The sequence below is a fragment of the Macaca fascicularis genome, chromosome 20 (genome assembly GCF_037993035.2).
Source record: "Macaca fascicularis isolate 582-1 chromosome 20, T2T-MFA8v1.1".
Lineage (NCBI taxonomy): Eukaryota > Metazoa > Chordata > Mammalia > Primates > Cercopithecidae > Macaca > Macaca fascicularis.
Genome location: NC_088394.1, coordinates 11527581 through 11544863, shown reverse-complemented (window position 1 = coordinate 11544863; position 17283 = coordinate 11527581). Strand labels below are relative to the sequence as shown.

General features: G+C 45.8%; 1 pseudogene; it reads left to right on the top strand.

Moving 5' to 3' along the window:
- Positions 1-1023: 1023 nt before the first annotated feature.
- Positions 1024-15747, top strand: LOC102139984 (rho GTPase-activating protein 21-like; annotated as a pseudogene).
- The last annotated feature ends 1536 nt before the right edge of the window (positions 15748-17283 follow it).

Genomic DNA, 17283 nt, shown 5'->3' with positions numbered 1-17283 from the left:
ATCTAAGGAGCCTTATCTTTGTGCCAGACCAGCAATGTGTTTTGTTTTTATCTATTTATTTATATATATATTTTTGAGACAGAGTCTTGCTGTGTTGCCCACGCTTGAGTGCAATGGCACAATCTCAGCTCATGGCAACCTCCAACTCCCCGGTTCAAGCAGTTCTCCTGCCCTAGCCTCCTGAGTAGCTGGTACTACAAGCATGTGCCACCACACCCAGCTAATTTTTTTGTATTTTTAGCAGAGGCGGGGTTTTGCTATGTTGGCCTGGCTGGTCTCAAACTTTTGGTCTCAAGTGATCAGCCTGCTTTGGCCTCCCAAAGTGCTGGGATTTCAGGTGTGAGCCACCGCACCCAGCCTATCATCTGTAATTTAAATCTTCTTCATCACTTTTCATCTGAACCTGACTCCCTACATGGTCTAAGCACATGACTTCACAGTTGGTCCTCCCAGCAATCCTGTGTGGTAGGTACAATCATCATTCCCATTTTACAGATGAAGAAGCTGAGGCTCATCAAGCTTAAGTGAGGGTCCCAGGCTAGTCAGTGGTGGAGCCTGATTCCACACAGTGGTCTCATTTAGAGTGGTCTCATCTTAACCACCACTCTTTAAAGTTTGGCTGGGCATGGTGGCTCACACCTGTAATCCCAGCACTTTGGGCGGCCAAGGTGGGCGGATCCCTTGAGATCAGGGGTTTGAGATCAGCCTGACCAACTTGGCGAAACCCTATCTCTACTGAATATACAAAAATTAGCCGGGTGTGGTGGGGTGTGCCTGTAGTCCCAGCAACTCAGGAGGCTGAGGTACAAGAATTGCTTGAACTTGGGAGGTAGAGGTTGTAGTGAGCCAAGATCACACTGCACTTCAGCCTGGATGACAGAGCAAGACTCTATCTCAAATAATAATAATAGTAATAATAATAATAATAATGATGATGATGATGATGATGATTGTTTGTTTTCCTGCCTTCACCATCGTCCTCCGTGGCAGCTACAGGGATCTTTCTAAATTGCACCACTGGTCATGTCCCTCCTTATCGCAAAGCCCTCCAGCAACGCTTCCACTGCCTTGGATGAAGCGTCAGCTCTTCAGGAAGGCTCTTTTCACCTGCACAGCCTCATCCCCTATCACAGGAAATTGTTCTTACTGCATTTCATCCACTCTGCTTGCAACCTCACTGCAGCCCACACATGGCATCAGAAAGGAAGCCATGTTCTCCCCTCCTTCTCGGACTCTGACACACCACACTCTAACTGCACAGATTTCCCCTTCATTTTCCCTTGGTGAACTCCTACACATCCTTCAATACCCAGCCCAAATGTTACTTAGTGGAAGGTTTCACTCACTTTCCTGCAGAAATGGTTATTGTGTCCTTTGCCCTATAATACCTTGGCAGGAGATTTTTTTATCTTCGAGGATCATTAGTGTCAGAGAAAGTCAGGTAAAAGCAAATCTAGTCAGAATGGGACTAAAATTTCACAGTAAATATTGAGGGGAAAAAGGATTTAATTATTTGATTGAGACTCTACCTTAAAAATGAAACTAAATGAAACAAAAATTTGTAGACACTATTCTGTCTTTAGCTAATGAAATTACAATTGCAATACTGTACTAATTTTTAGATTGAACAGAGTATGAAGCCAGGACTGATGTATATTTTTTCTTTTAGACATAATTTTCTGATAAAAAATTTGTTGGAACACATGATATGACATCGTTTTCTGCAAGTTTCACACCATGATCATACAGAAAGGAAGTCATTTTTACAAAAACGTTTGAAAGTACTACTAGTTTACCAACGGGTCTTTCTCTGTCTTTTCATAATGAAATTATCTGTTTTAAGCACCTGTCCAGTCTTCTTGTCAATTTCCTCTTTCTCAGTTGTTTCTTAGCCTATGTCTACCACATGCTCATTTGTTGATATCTTTGTGGGTGCTTTGAATAGCTCTCCAGCGCCATTTACATTGACTTCAGGAAATTCTGTAACTTGGCAAGGATGGTAGTTTCACTTTGCAAATGATCACGTACACTCAGAGACAGACGGACTGAAAGAGGGTGTTGATATGAGGGACAGAGCCAGACTAGGGTTCGAAAAGGTTCTGCTGATCCAGAATCTAGTTAAGTCTGTTGGACTGTTTCCTGGTGCTAGTAATGCACTATACTTATGGGAGAGGTTCCAGTTGCGAAGAGCTGGGTGAAAGGTACACAATACCACTTGACACTCTCTTGGCAAGGTCAATTGAGTCTATAGCTATTTCAAAACAAAAAGTTAAAAATATTACAGAAATAACTCACAGGCAAGAAGGGCCTAAGGAAACGTGGAAATGAAATTCATGAGACCTAAACTTGAAAATTAAACTTACCGATGACCAGATACTTTATTAAAACATTATTAAAATTTTATTATGGATGAAGGGTGGGGGCCAGATAATGAATACTTGGGCTTTCACTAAGTCCTTTCATGGAATTATAATTACTTATTTAACTGCCTACCTTCGTTCCTTGGGACTGTGAGTTCCTTAATGGGTAGGAATGGGTCTTATGGACCTTCATGTTCCCAATGCCCATCATAGGGGCTGGTGTTAGATTTAAACCCCTGGTAACGAATAAATGAATGGATGAAGCCTCTAATTTCATCTTGGCACAGTTAAGCCCTGGGAAGAACAGTATCTATGGCTTCTCCTCTAATAGCGGCTATGGTTTGGGTTTTCATGGTAACAATAGTTGCTACAGGTTATGGGAACCCTGCTGGAAGGATTTACCTGCTATGATTCTGCCTTCTCTTAGCAGACGGTGTTTGTTCACCTACCTGTCCTACCCCCTGAATCAGCGAGGAGGACTTGGGGAATTTCAGGGGTGGTATGTTTGGGAAAACCCAGTTTTGGGTGAAGTCACCTCCATGGGCACCTGGAAAGTGACCTGTAGGTAAGAATCAATTCTTCCTGAGGAGGCTGGATGCGGTGGCTCCTGCCTGTAATCCCAGCACTTTGGAAGGCTGAGGTAGATCACCTGAGGTCAGGAGTTTGAGACCAGGCTGGCCAACATGGTGAAACCCTATCTCTACAAAAAATACAAAAAATTAGCTGGGCGTGGTGGTGCACACCTGTAATCCCAGCTACTTGGGATGCTGAGGTAGGAGAATTGCTTGCACCGGGGAGGCAGAAATTGCAGTGAGCCGAGATCATGCCATTGCACTCCAGCCTGGGCAACAGAGTGAGACTGTCTCAGAAAAAAAAAAAAAAAAAAAAAAAGAATAAACTCTTCCCCATGCTGCTCAGCCTCAGATTCTAGGACGGGGTTTCAGAGTTGGCTTTGTTCCCCTGGAAAATAACAACTCCATCTTCAAAGTGAGAATATTATTCCCTACACTGTCCTTGCCTCCTTTCTTCTCCCTGAAACTTAAAAGAAATAAATCCAGCTATCCATACATAGTCTCTCTTTCTAGAAGCAATCTAGGGAAATCTTTAAATATCATTCTATAATAATACTGTTATACAACTTGACTCTCAAATGTTTCATGTAACGTATTTTGGACCCCTTTCTATGTCAGTGCATGCAAATGTGCTTCATTCCTTTGTTTGTTTTGTGTATTTACTTGCTTTATTCCTTTTAATGGCTCTACAATATTGCACAGAATGAATATATCATTGTTAATCTAATCAAGTCCTTTTAATGATGGACATTGACATTGATCTGATTTGTTACAAACAATGTTGCAATGGTCATATACATTTGACTTCCTAGCTGTTGACATCTATTGCCAGCTTGCCCACTGTTATGGTTTGGACATGGTGTGTTTGTCTTCACCAGAACTCATGTTGAAATTTGACCTCCAATGTGGTGTTGGGAGGTGGGGCCTAGTAGGAGGTGTTTGGGTCATGGGGAGGGATCCCCCACAAATGGCTTGGTGCTAGTATTGCAGTAATGAATGGGCTCTGTGAGGCTGGATTAATTCTCATGGGAATGAATTAGTTCCTTTGAGAGTGGGTTGTTATAAAGCCAGGACACCTTTGGGTTTTGCCTCTTCATGTCTGTTTCCCATTTGACCTTCTCTGCCATGATATGATGCAGCATGGAAGCCCTCACCAGAAGCTGGTGTCGTGCCCTTGAACTTCCCAGCCTGCAGAACCACAAGCTAAATAAAGTTTTTTTCTTTGTAAATTACCCAGTCTCAGGTATTCTGGATTTAATTTTCAATGGAATGGATTAGTTCCTTTGAAAGTGGGTTGTTTTAAAGCCAGGACACCTTTGGGTTTTGCCTCTTTGCATGTGTCTGTTTCCCATTTGACCTTCTCTGCCATGATATGACACAGCAAAAAAGCCCTCGCCAGAAGCTAGTGTTGTGCCCTTGAACTTCCCAGCCTGCAGAACCACAAGCTAAATAAACTTCTTTTCTTTGTAAATTTCCCAATCTCAGGTATTCTGTTAGAGTAGCACAAAATGGGCTAACACATCCACCCAAAAGATTGTACCTGCTTTCACACTCCCAGCTATAGCATGGGACCATGAAGCCAAGCCTCTCGAAACAAAAAAGAAATTGCATTAGCAATGAGGATGATGCTTAGCATACAAAGGAAGAATGAACCCCACTTTACAGGGAGTTTTCTTAGGTCTTTTTTGTTTTACTTTCAGCCTCTTAGCAACCTTGCAGGGATGAGGAGACTAATGAGTGGTGTGGCTACTATAATCACTACTCATTTTACAAACATTTGGTGTCAAGCCTATACAGGATACCATGTAGAGGGTGAGCCAGGGTGCTAGAGACGGCCAACGGGAGAAGACACCTCTCTGGGGGATTAGGTTCCTGCACATCCTCCTCCAGCCCAACTCCAGTTTTTTGCTCCCTTTAGAGCCAAACTCCTTGAAAGCATTACTTATACTCCTCTATCTCGGATTCTTCTCTTCTCTCTTTTTTTTTTCTTTCCTTCCTTCTTCTTCTTTTTTTTTTTTTTTTTTTTTCCTGAGACCGTGTCTTGCTCTGTTGCCCAGGCTAGAGTAAAATGGTACAATCACGCTCACTGCAACCTTGACCTCCCACATTCAAGCAGTCTCACTTCAGTCTCTCATGTAACTGGCACCACAGGTATGTGCCAATGTGCCTGGCTAATTTGTTTTGATTTTTTAGTGATAAGGTCTCACTGGAGACCTAAATAAATAGGCAGACCTTATCTCTAAAAAATAAAAAATAGGCTGGGCGTGGTGGCTCAAGCCTGTAATCCCAGCACTTTGGGAGGGTGAGATGGGCGTATCACGAGGTCAGGAGATCGAGACCATCCTTACTAACAAGGTGAAACCCTGTCTCTACTAAAAAATACAAAAAGCTAGCTGGGTGAGGTGGTGGGCGCCTGTAGTCCCAGCTACTTGGGAGGCTGAGGCAGGAGAATGGCGTAAACCCAGGAGGCGGAGCTTGCAGTGAGCTGAGATCCAGCCACTGCACTCCAGCCTGGGCGACAGAGTGAGAGTCCGTCTCAATAAATAAATAAATAAATAAATAAATAAATAAATAAAATATAAAAAATAAATTAGCCTGGCATGGTGGCACATATCTATTTACTTAGGGCTCCGTATAGGGAGATTAGGTTTCCCTATTTAGAGTAAAGTCTTGCCTGGCTAATTTATTTTTATTTTTTAGAGATAAGGTCTCCCTATGTTGCTCAGGCTGATCTTAAACTCCTGGACTGAAGTGATTCTTTTGCCTCAGCCTCTCAACATGCTGGGATTATAGGCATGAGCCACTGGGCTTGGACTCATTCTCTGTTAAACCTCCTCCAATCAGGCTTTTACTCCTACCTCCCTCCCAAATAGCTCTTGTCAAGGTTGCTGTTGCCACATCTAACATGAAAAACCATCAGCATTTGCCATGGTCTACCACTCACTCCCTGAAATGTTTTTCCCACTTGGGGTTGCTTCTCCTCCTATATTTCCCCTTCATCACCTCCACTTCTCAAATGAGAGCACCCCAAAGCTCTTTTCTCAACCTCTTCTCTTTTTTTGTTTTCTTTTGAGCTGGAGTTTTACTCTTGTTGTCCATGCTGGGCAATGGTGCGATCTCGGCTCACTGCAACCTCCGCCTCCTGGGTACAAGCGATTCTCCTGCCTCAGACTCCCAAGTAGCTGGGATTACAGGCATGTGCCACCACACCTGGCTAATTTTGTATTTTTCGTAGAGATGGGGTTTCTCCATGTTGGTTAGGCTGGTCTGCAGTGGCCCAATTTCAAGCCAATGAGTATTTCGAGCAAACTCTGCCTCCCGGGTTCAAGCGATTCTCCTGTGTCAGCCTCCCGAGTAGCTGGGATTACAGGCATGTACCATCAGGTCTGGTTAATTTTTGTATCTTTAGTAGAGATGGGGTTTCACCATGTTGGCCAAGCTGGTCTCGAACTCCTGGGCTCAAGCGATCCCCTCACCTCGGCCTCCCAAAATGCTGAGATTACAGGTGTGAGCCACCACGCCCAGCCTCCTCTTCTCTTTTCTAGCTACATTCGCTCCTTGGACAATCCATCCAGCCCCATATCTTTAAATCCCATCTGTATGCCCCTGACTTACACACGTCAGTCACCATTCCAGACCTCCTCCAGGAACTCAATAATCCTAATGCACTTCACAACCTGACTTTACATCTGCTTCTTCCAGGAATGCTTCTCAGATTAATCCACCCACTGCTCACCAGTTCTGTATTCTCCTTGTCCCCAGCATTTGCAGTTGCTGACAACGTTGAAGCTTCACTGGAAACTTGACATCTTGCAAAGAGTTTTCGCAGATCAAATAGTACATATTGGGGAGCCTCTCAAAAACTGCGTGACCTTGGGCAAGTTAGTTGACTTCTTTGAGCCCCTATCTGTGAAATGGAAGTAGAAATGAATTCCCACTTCTTAGGGTTTCTGTGGCACCTAAAGGAGACGTGGTCTATGAAACACCAGTGCTTAGCACACAGTAAGTGTCCACTACATATTAGTATTTATTACTTTTTTTTTTTGAGGCAGAGTCTCACTCTGTCGCCCAGGCTGGAATACAGTAGTGTGATCTCCCCTTACTGCAGCCTCCACTTCCTGGGCTTAAGTGATCCTCCTACCTCAGCCTCCCAAGTAGCTGGGACTACAGGCACACGCCACCATGCCTGAATAATTTTTGCATTTTTGGTACAGATGAGGTCTTACTATATTGTCTGGTCTGGTCTCAAGCCCCTGGGCTCAAGCTCAATCCCAAAATGCTGGGATTATAGGCGCAAGCCACTGCACCTGTGCAATTTATTACTATTATTCTCTGGAAATGACCTGGCAAGTTAGATGTTTTGATCTCCATTTTATTATGAGGAACCCAAAGCACACAGACTAGAGCACTTTGTGCAACTCACAGCAGCCAGCAGGAAATCAAGCCACATTTCCTGCCTTTCTGTTCTACTTCCCCACATCCTTCAGAGATTCCATTTCTAACATTCCACTTTATATCCAACGGCATTCATCTCACATGTGAATTTTGAATCATTCTCCGATTTCTGGTTACACCCAATAACAATGACGATACTCTGCTTCCCAGGCCTTTGTGACTTTTGCAAGCATGTTCATGTAGGATTTCACACTTGAATTGCCCAGCAATTCTGCAGTATGGGTAAGGTACATCCCACAATGTGGGCAGGCACATCCTCATTTTGCAGACAGGAAACCTGAGACTCAGAGTGGCAAAGTCACTTATTCATGATTTCACAGCACAAAATGGCAAAAACCATTGTTAGAATTCAAGGGCTGGCCGGGCGCGGTGGCTCATGCCTGTAATCCCAGCACATTGGGAGGCCGAGATGGGCGGATCACGAGGTCAAGAGATCAAGACCATCCTGGCTAACACAATGAAATGCCGTCTCTACTAAAAATTACAAAAAAATTAGCCGGGCATGGTGGTGGGTGCCTGTAGTCCCAGCTACTCAGGAGGCTGAGGCAGGAGAATGGCGTGAACCCGGGAGGTGGAACTTGCAGTGAGCCGAGATCGTGCCACTGCACTCCAGCCTGGGCAACAGAGCGAGACTCCATCTCAAAAAAAAAAAAAAAAAAAAAAAAAAGAATTCAAGAGCTAAGCCAGGGTTCACCTTCCAGCCTACCACAAACTCACATGCCTTCTCTTTCCCCCTCTCTCCCACCACCAAAAGATTCTGCAGTCAGCAGACCCTCAATGAATGCTTACAGGGAGCTTCCCCCGCCAGAGAGGGTAACAATGTATACCATGATCATCTTCAGACCCCAAGGAAGACCAAAGAAAGGCGAGTGGGGTGAGCGGCTGCCTTAGGCCGACCCAGCTCTGGAAATTCTGTCCCCAACTCAGCCATCATCTAGGGGGTCATTCTAAGTATTCAAAGTATTTGGGTAGAAAGTATTTCAAAAGCAAGTTGGTTGTTTATTCATGGAACTTCCTCCCAAGATGGAGAAACCACAGGGGTAAGTTCTCTTTTCCAAGTAAATACATTAATCTGCTTCTCCAAATTTGAACTGTGCAGGGAACAGAGATTCCCCAAACTCTTGCAAAGCCAGATTCCACCCATCCGGGAACTAGCCTCATCCATTTCCCACCATTCTTCAGTCAACAAACGTGTTGCTAGGAGCCTACAAACTGCCATTCTGTGTGTGTGTGTGTGTGTGTGTGTGTGTGTGTGTGTATGTGTCCGGTGATGGGGTAGGGGAGTAGACAAGTGTGGTTGGCATGCAAAATGAAGTATTTTTATTTATTTATTTATTAGGGACAAGGTCTCACTCCATCATCTAGGCTGCAATGCGGTGGCATGATTATAGCTCACTGCAGTCTCGAACTCCTGGGCTCAAACAGTCCTGCCGCTTCCTGAGTAGCTGGGACTACAGGTGTGTACCACCACACACAGCTAATTTTTAAAATATTTTTTGTAGAGATGGGGTCTTGCTATGTTGCCCAGGCTCAACATGAATTATTCTTAATGTGAAGGGAAATGTCTTCACAGAGGGTGTTAGGGGCTGAATTGAGTCCCCCATCCCTATTCATACGAAGTCCTAAAACCTAGCATCTCAGAATGTGACTGTATTTGGAGACCAACTCTTCAATGAGGACATTGGGTTAAAATGAGGTCATTAGGGGCTGGGCACGGTGGCTCATGCCTGTAATCCCAGCACTTTGGGAGGCCAAGGTGGGCAGATCATGAGGTCAAGAGACAGAGTCCATCCTGGCCACATGGTGAAACCCTGTCTCTACTAAAAATACAAAAAATAGCCGGGCTTGGTGGCAGGTGCCTGTAGTGTCAGCTACTCGGGAGGCTGAGGCAGGAGAATCTCTTGAACCCAGAAGGTGGGGGTTGCAGTGAGGTGAGATCGAGCTACTGCACTCCAGCCTGGGCAATAGAGTAAGACTCTGTCTCAAAAAAAATAAAATAGAGATGGAGGTTGTGCTATGTTGCCTAGGCTTGAACTCCTGGCCTCAAGTGATCCTCCTGCTTCAGCCTTCCAAAGTGCTGGATTACAGGCATGAGCCACCGTGCCCAGCCAGAAAATAGCATTTTTATTGCCGAAGCCACCCAGTCCATGGTACTTTAATACGGTAGGCTGAGCAGACTCATGCAAAGGGAATGTCCTTTTGCATCACGGACTGTGTCCATTGTTGGACACAATTTCCACTCTTCCTTATTGCCTTGCACATGCCTGCTTTACTCATCAACATTGCCTCACTTCTCCTGATGGTGTATGAGTTTATACTTACTAAGAGGCTACTTGTGGAAAGGCTAAGAACCACTTTCGATCTTCCATCCCATGTGACTGCCAAACCCATTATCATCAGGGTGGCTTCCCATCCACTCATCGGAACAAGATATTGAAAGAACCACCATTCATCTACTGCTCTGTATTCTTCCGTTCCAGGAAAATTTCTGGCTTTATTTCTTTGATGCCTTCTTCCCTTCTGTCTTCTCGCTTCTCTTTTTAGAGAATCCCTAAACTCTTTTAGTCAGTTGTCTGGATACTCATTCACAGAGGCCCCACCAGTCTTGCGTACCTACCCAGGCTTCTGTTGCCCTATATAGAAAGCAGAATGATGGGAAAAAATGGAGGCAGGTAGAATGCAGTGAGTTAAATTGTGTCCCTAAAAAAGATATGTCCATGGCCAGGTACAGTGGCTCACGCCTGTAATTCCAGAACTTTGAAAGGTGGAGGTGGGAGGGTGGCTTGAGCCCAGGAGTTTAAGACTCACCTGGGCAACATAAAGAGCCCTCATTTCTACCAAAAAAAAAAAAAAGATATGTTCAAGTCCTAACTCTCCATATATGAGCAAACTTAATTCGAAATAGGATCTTTGCAAATTTCATTAAGGATCTCAAGGTGAGGTCATCCTTGATTTAGGTTTGACACGGGTCAAAATCCAATGTCTCGTGTCCCTACAAGGAAAGTAGGGGGAGATTTGAGACACAGGAGAGAGAGGAGAAGGCCACGTGAAGATGGAGGCAGGGACGCCCAGGGGTGGTGGCTCATACCTGTAGCCCCAGCACTTTGGGAGGCCGAGGTGAGAGGATGGCTTGAGTCCAGGAGTTCAAGACCAGCCTGGGCAACACAGAGAGATCTCGTCTCTACAAAAAAAAATTCTAAAAATTAGTAGACATGGAGGTGTGCGTCTGTAGTCCCAGCTATTCTGGTGGCTGAGGATCGCTTGAGCCTGAGAGGTCGAGGCTGCAGTGAGCTATGATCGTGCCACTACACTTCAACATGGGCGACAGAGAGACCCTGTTCCAAAAAAAAACCAGTCTCCAGCATTTTATTTTGGGGAAATTGGGGTCGGTTCATGCTGGTCCCTCTTCCCTGTTGCAATGGTTTTACTGAATGAAATCTTCTTCAGTGCATTAACTAGTGGTGGGCTCTGTTTGTCTTTGATGGACAGAGCCAGAGATCTAAAAACAGCGTGCTCATTCTCCTCCCTTCCAATCTCCTATCTGGGCCCGCATTGGCCAATGGGAGCCTGTGGGTGGTGGGCGCTGCAGCTGCCTGTTGATTGGGGCTCTTATGGTCAGCACCTGTGCAGGCGGCAGGTGTGGAAGGGAAGAGAAGGGAGGGGAACCACTCTGGAGGCAACAGAAGCTAGCCAGCACACCCTGCTTCCTAGGGGCTTCTCGTGGCATCAGCAAGAGTCTTGTCATGACTGTACCTTAAAACATTCCAAGGCCAGGTGTGATGCCTCATGCCTATAATCCAGCACTTTAGGAGGCTGAGGTGGGCAGATCAGTTGAGCCCAGGAGTTTGAGACCACCCTGGGAAACTCGGCAAAACCCCATCTCTACAAAAAATACAAAAATTAGCTGCATGTGGTGGTGCACACCCATAGTCCCAGCTACTTGTGGGACTGAGAAGTAGAAGGATTGCTTGAGCCCAGGAGGTCAAGGCTGCAGTGAGCCAAGATTGCGCCACTGCACTCCAGCCTGGGTGACAGAGCAAGACCCTGTTTCCAAATAAAAAAACATTCTGAAAAAGTCTCACTTCTTCTGGGCAATGTGCTCTGAACTTCCAGCTTAGGTCTCAGGACACACCTAAGACACAGGGGCTCTCCAGGTGGGTTCTGATGTCAGACAAAGACATGCGTGACCCTGCCTGTTGGGTCACATGGCCGGCAGGATGACTCTGAAGGCCTCTTGTGTGTCTGGCCTGTGCCTGAATCCCAGCCAAGGGAAGCGGCCGCCCAGTCCCAAGGCCTGGCTTTCGGTTTCAGGCTGCCTGTGGTCACACCAAAGTCAAGGACTCTAGAAAATATTTTCCTGGTTCTGTAACCTCCGGAAACCCCCTAAAACTCCCAGCAGGTGGGAAGGCACAAGGGGCTGTGAGGAGGAAGCCCCACAGGCTGAAGCCCCACAGGCCCCAGCCCCCACGCTTCGCTGGGGTGCCTCCCTCCTTCTAGGATCTGGGAGTAAGCTTTCTCTTCTGACATTCCTCAGCCTGGCCCTCCTGCCAGGCTCCACCCCTCACCAGGAATGGAGAATACTCATTTACTCATTTATTATATTTATATATTTATTATGTTATTTATTTTTAGAGACAGCATCTCACTTAGTCACCTATGCTGTTAGTGTAGTTGCATAATCATAGCTCACTATAGCCTCGAACTCCTGGGCTCAAGTGAGCCTCCCTTCTCAGCCTCCCAAGTAGCTGGGACTATAGACATGCACCACCAAAGCCAGCTAATTTTTCAATTTTTTCGTAGAGATGAGGTCTCACTCTATTGCCCAGGCTGGTTTCAAACTCACGGGCTCGAGCAATCTTCCCACTTTGGCCTCCCAACACGCTGGGATTACAGATGTAAGGCACTGTGCCTGACCTGGAGAAGATTTAAAATCCAGGAAGGAAACAGAAACGGTGCTATTAGGAGGCAGGACAATGGTTCCTCTGGCGGGGGGGGTGGCTGGAAGGGACTGACCCCCACAGGGGCTTCTGAGGGTTGCAAACATCCTGTTTCTTGGTCTGGATGCTGGATCTCCGGGAGTGTTCAGTTTGTGAAAAGGTATTAAGTTGTACATTTATGATTTTACACTTTATGTATGCTATGCTATTGTTTAAAAATGTATTTTTTTTTTTTTTGACAGAGTGAAACTTTGGAAAATAGACTGCCAGTTTCTCAAAAGGTACAAATGGAGCCGGGCATGGTGACTTCTAATGCCAGTGCTATGGGAGGCCGAGGCAGGAGGATCACTTGAGACCAGGAGTTGGAGATCAGCCTGGGCAACATAGTGAGACCCCCATCTCTACAAATATAAAAGTAACTGGGCATGGTGGTGCACTCCTGCAGTCCCAGCTACTCTGGAGGCTGAGGCAGGAGCCCAGGAGTTGGAGGCTGCAGTGAGCTGTGATCACACCACTGCACTATAGCCTGGGCAACAAAGTGAGACCCTCTCTCTCTAAAAAGAAAAAGAAAAAAGAAAGATGCTCTAAAATTGACTGTGGTGAAGCATGGACAACTTCGTTTATATACTAAAAGCCAATGGCTGGCCACAGTGGCTCATATCTGTAATCCCAGCACTTTGGGAGGCTGAGGTGAAATGATCACTTGAGTCCAAGAGTTTGAGACCAGTCTGGACAACAAAGGGAGACCTCATCACTACAAACAAATTCTAAAAGTTAGCAGACATAGTGGTCCAGTTACTCGGAGGCAAGGTGGGAGAATCGCTTGAACTCAGGAGGCAGAGGTTGCAGTGAGCTGAGATTGCACCACTGCACTCCAGCCTGGGTGTAGAGTGAGACTCTGTCTCCAAAGAAAGAAAAAAGCCATTGAATTGTACACTTTTAATGGATGAGTTGTATGGTATGGAAATTACACCTCAATAAAACCGTTATAAGAAATTCACGCCGGGCGCGGTGGCTCACGCCTGTAATCTCAACACTTTGGGAGGCCAAGGCGGGCGGATCACGAGGTCAGGAGATCGAGACCACGGTGAAACCCCGTCTCTACTAAAAATACCTTGGTGGCAGGGGCCTGTAGTCCCAGCTGCTTGGGAGGCTGAGGCAGGAGAATGGCGTGAACCCGGGAGGTGGTGCTTGCAAGTGAGCAGAGATGGAGCCACTGCACTCCAGCCTGGGCGACTGACCAAGACACCATCTCAAAAAAAAAAAAGAAAAGAAAAACAGAAATTCATCAGTGCACAGAAATGAAACAGTGAGTTTTTGGCCAATGTCAGCACCATCACCTCAGATTTTTCCACCACATCGTCTGCTACGTACTTGACTAGCCGGGACTCCAGTTGACTGAGCCCTGAGATGCAGTCCCTGGCAGAGAGCAACGGGGACCAGGCAGACGCCGAGAGAAGCGAACTCATCAGCGAGGGGCGGCCTGTGGAAACCGACAGTGAGAGCGAGTTTCCCGTTTTCCCCACAGCTTTGACTTCAGAGAGGCTTTTCTGAGGAAAACTGCGAAAAGTGACTAAGAGCAGCCGGAGAAATTCTGAAGGAAGTGAAGTGAGTTGCACAGAGGGAAGTTTAACACCAAGTTTAGATAGCCGGAGAAAGCTCTTCAGTTCCCATAAACTCATCGAATGTGATACTCTCTCCAGGAAAAAATCAGCTAGGTTCAGGTCAGACAGTGGAAGTCTAGGAGATGCCAAGAACGAGAAAGAAACACCTTCATTAACTAAAGCGTTTGATGTTATGAAAAAAAGGAAAGCCAAGTGGGAGCTTTCTGACACCCACCAGAGGCGAATCCGAAAACAGGAACCTACATGGAAAACGAAAATAGCAGATCGGTTAAAACTGGGACCCAGAGCCCCTGCGGATGACATGTTTGGAGGAGGGAATCACAAAGCGAATGCTGAGACTGCTGAAAGGAAAAGCATCCCACGCAGACGTACTCTAGGAGGGCACAGAGATGCTACTGAAATCAGCGTTTTGAATTTTTGGAAAGTGCACGAGCAGAGCGGGCAGAATCGGAACTTTCAGCTGTGAACCGGTTAAAACCAAAATGCTCAGCCCAGGACCTTTCCATCTCAGACTGGCTGGCCGGGAAACGCCTACACACTAGTACCTCTGACCTTAGCAGAGGGTAAAGTGGAGCTCCCCAGGCGGAGAACCCAAGCACCTTAGAAACAGCCACGACCCACACACCTTTGGCCTTTCAGTGCGACACAGGCGGTTCTTCCAGCACCTTGGCTTCAACAAACAGGCCCCTTCTTTCCATACCACTGCAGTCACCTGACCAAATGAACGGAGAAAGCTTCCAGAACGTGAGCAAAAATGCTAATTCCGCAGCGAATGCCCAACCTCATAAACTGTCTGAAACCCCAGGCAATAAATCACAATTTCATCCCTGTCTTTAAACTGGGGGTATGTCCACTCTAGCAAGTAAAAAGCTACTGCTACACATTCCAGGAACTGTCAATATTTTCTTGTACCAGAATTGTTACTATGCAGCCTTCATTTGGGCTGGTTTCATCATTTTGCACTGTGAAATAGCTTTACAGTGGATTACTACAGCCAGAAGAACATATATATATGTATTATATATACATATGTTATACATATTATATATGTATATATGTATTTAAAATATATCATATTTTATATATACATACATATATACATACATAATAAATATATGTATTTAAAAATATATCGGATAGTTGTATACAAATGAGCAAAGCATTTGTTGCAACTTACTACATAGCATATACCCCAAGTCACTGAAGAAAATCACTGGCATTAGTGTGCAACAAGTTTGTTCTTTTGGCTTCATCACAAACAAAAGTGCCTCATCATAAAAATACATGTGGTTTTTAGGATGCCATATTGTTAAAATTAGATAACTTACATTGAATAAATGAATGTGTTTTATCGGTAACAAATTTCATTACATTTACCAGTTTTAACACAGGTGGATACAGAACTTCCATTCTTTAGTCATTCCAGGTGGATCTGAGTTTTATATTCCAACTTTTAATACAGTTTTTGGGTTTTGTGTGACTTGAATTTTTAATCTTTCTGTAAAATACGTAACTTAAATGAATGTATTAAATGTGTATCTTTTCTCCAGATACCAGATTTGATATAAACGTTGTAACATAGGTGTGTAGATAGTGGATCCTGGATGGAACTGGCTTCTTTATCAAGAAGAATATAATTCTGCATGAGGACTTAATGAATCCAAACCTGTGTCATGCCTGTGTCCATATCCAGTTAAATACTGGAAATAAAAATCATTTTGGTGAAAAAAAAAAGAAAAAAGAAAGAAAGAAAGAAATTCAGCAGGGCGTTAGCATTAGAAAGAATACTAGACCAATCTGAATGAATGCTGGACAGATGGCCCCACCCACAGGGCTGCACCGGTGCCTACCAGTGGCCTCCAGCCACCGGACAAACATACACAGTCTGTTGGCTTCCAGGCTCAGAAAGACTCCAGATCATAATCTAGTGCAGAGAATCTTGAAGGTGGGAAGTACAGGCAAGATCCAACGCAATCCTTGGGCTCCCTAGAAACAGATCCTGAGATAAGGATGTGGGTGGGAATAGTTTATTTGGGGAGGGTTCCGGGAAGGGAAGGAAGTTAGAATACGTGATGAACAACTGAGGCTCAATCCCATTTCGGGGCGAGGGAGAGGGGGCATTTATCCTCCACCCTGACCATCACTGTGCAGGGGGGAGTGCTCCTGGGGCATTCACTGCCTTCTTCTCACCCTGGCTTGGGTGGATGGAGCCCACAGGTGCAGAGTCACAGCTTGCCTGGACGTGTGCTGGATTTTTGAGTGCCAAGGAGTATGGGCAGGGCAGCCCCAACTCCACCTTGCCTGGGCAGCTCTCAGGTGCTGTGAAACCGTGGGTAAGCCCTGGCCCCTGCAGGCCTCAGTTTCCCCTATCTGGAAAGTACAAAAAGAAGGTGATGAGAGCAGTGTTCTCAATGGGGCATTTGGCCATATCTGGAGATATTCTGGGCTGTCACAACAGGGAGGGAAGGTGTGTCTGGCATCTAGTGGGTAGAGACCAGAGATGCTGAATCCTACAGTGCACATGACAGAATTTCACAACATAGAGTTATGTAACCCAAAATGTCAGCAGTGCCTCAGCTGAGAAACCGGAGCTAGGATCCACCCACCTCAGCCTGCCAAAGTGCTGGCATTACAGGTGTGAGTTACCGCGCCCGGCTGAGAAATTCTACGAATGATTTTCAACTTGAACATGCCAAGCTCTGAGTATACCCCAGAGAAGGCTTATGCCAACCTCATGCCAGTCAGGGACCACTGCTCCTGTACCCCTGAGCGCTCCAGGCGGCCCCTCAGAAGCAGACGAGCCCAGGCTCCCTGACTCCAAATCTGCTGTGAGCCTCTCCTGGCTGTCCTGTACAACAGTGGGATATCCCTCACGAGCTGTGGGAGCAGAAGCCGGGACCATCCTAAAGGCCTGGAGACAGCCCTATAAGTCCTCACTCCTCAACCCAAGCCCTCAGATTTTTACAAAATAGATTTCACTTTTTAGAGTAGTTTTAGGTTCACAGCAAAATTGAACAGAAGATAGAGGCTTCCCTTGTACGCCCTCCCCCAAAACATACGCAGCTTGTCCCACTCTCAACATCCCTCTCCAGAGTGGAACATTTGTTACAGATGATGAATCTATATCGACACTTCATCACCCCAAGCCCATGGTTTACATTAGGGTGGATGAATGTACTCGAGGTACATTCTGTGAGACTGGGCCGAAGGGTAATGACATGAATCTACCATTACTGTGCCATACAGAGGTTGCACTGCTCTAAAAATCCCCTGTGCTCCACCCGTTTATTCCTGTCTCCCCTCAACCCCTGGCTACCACTGATCTTTTTGCTGT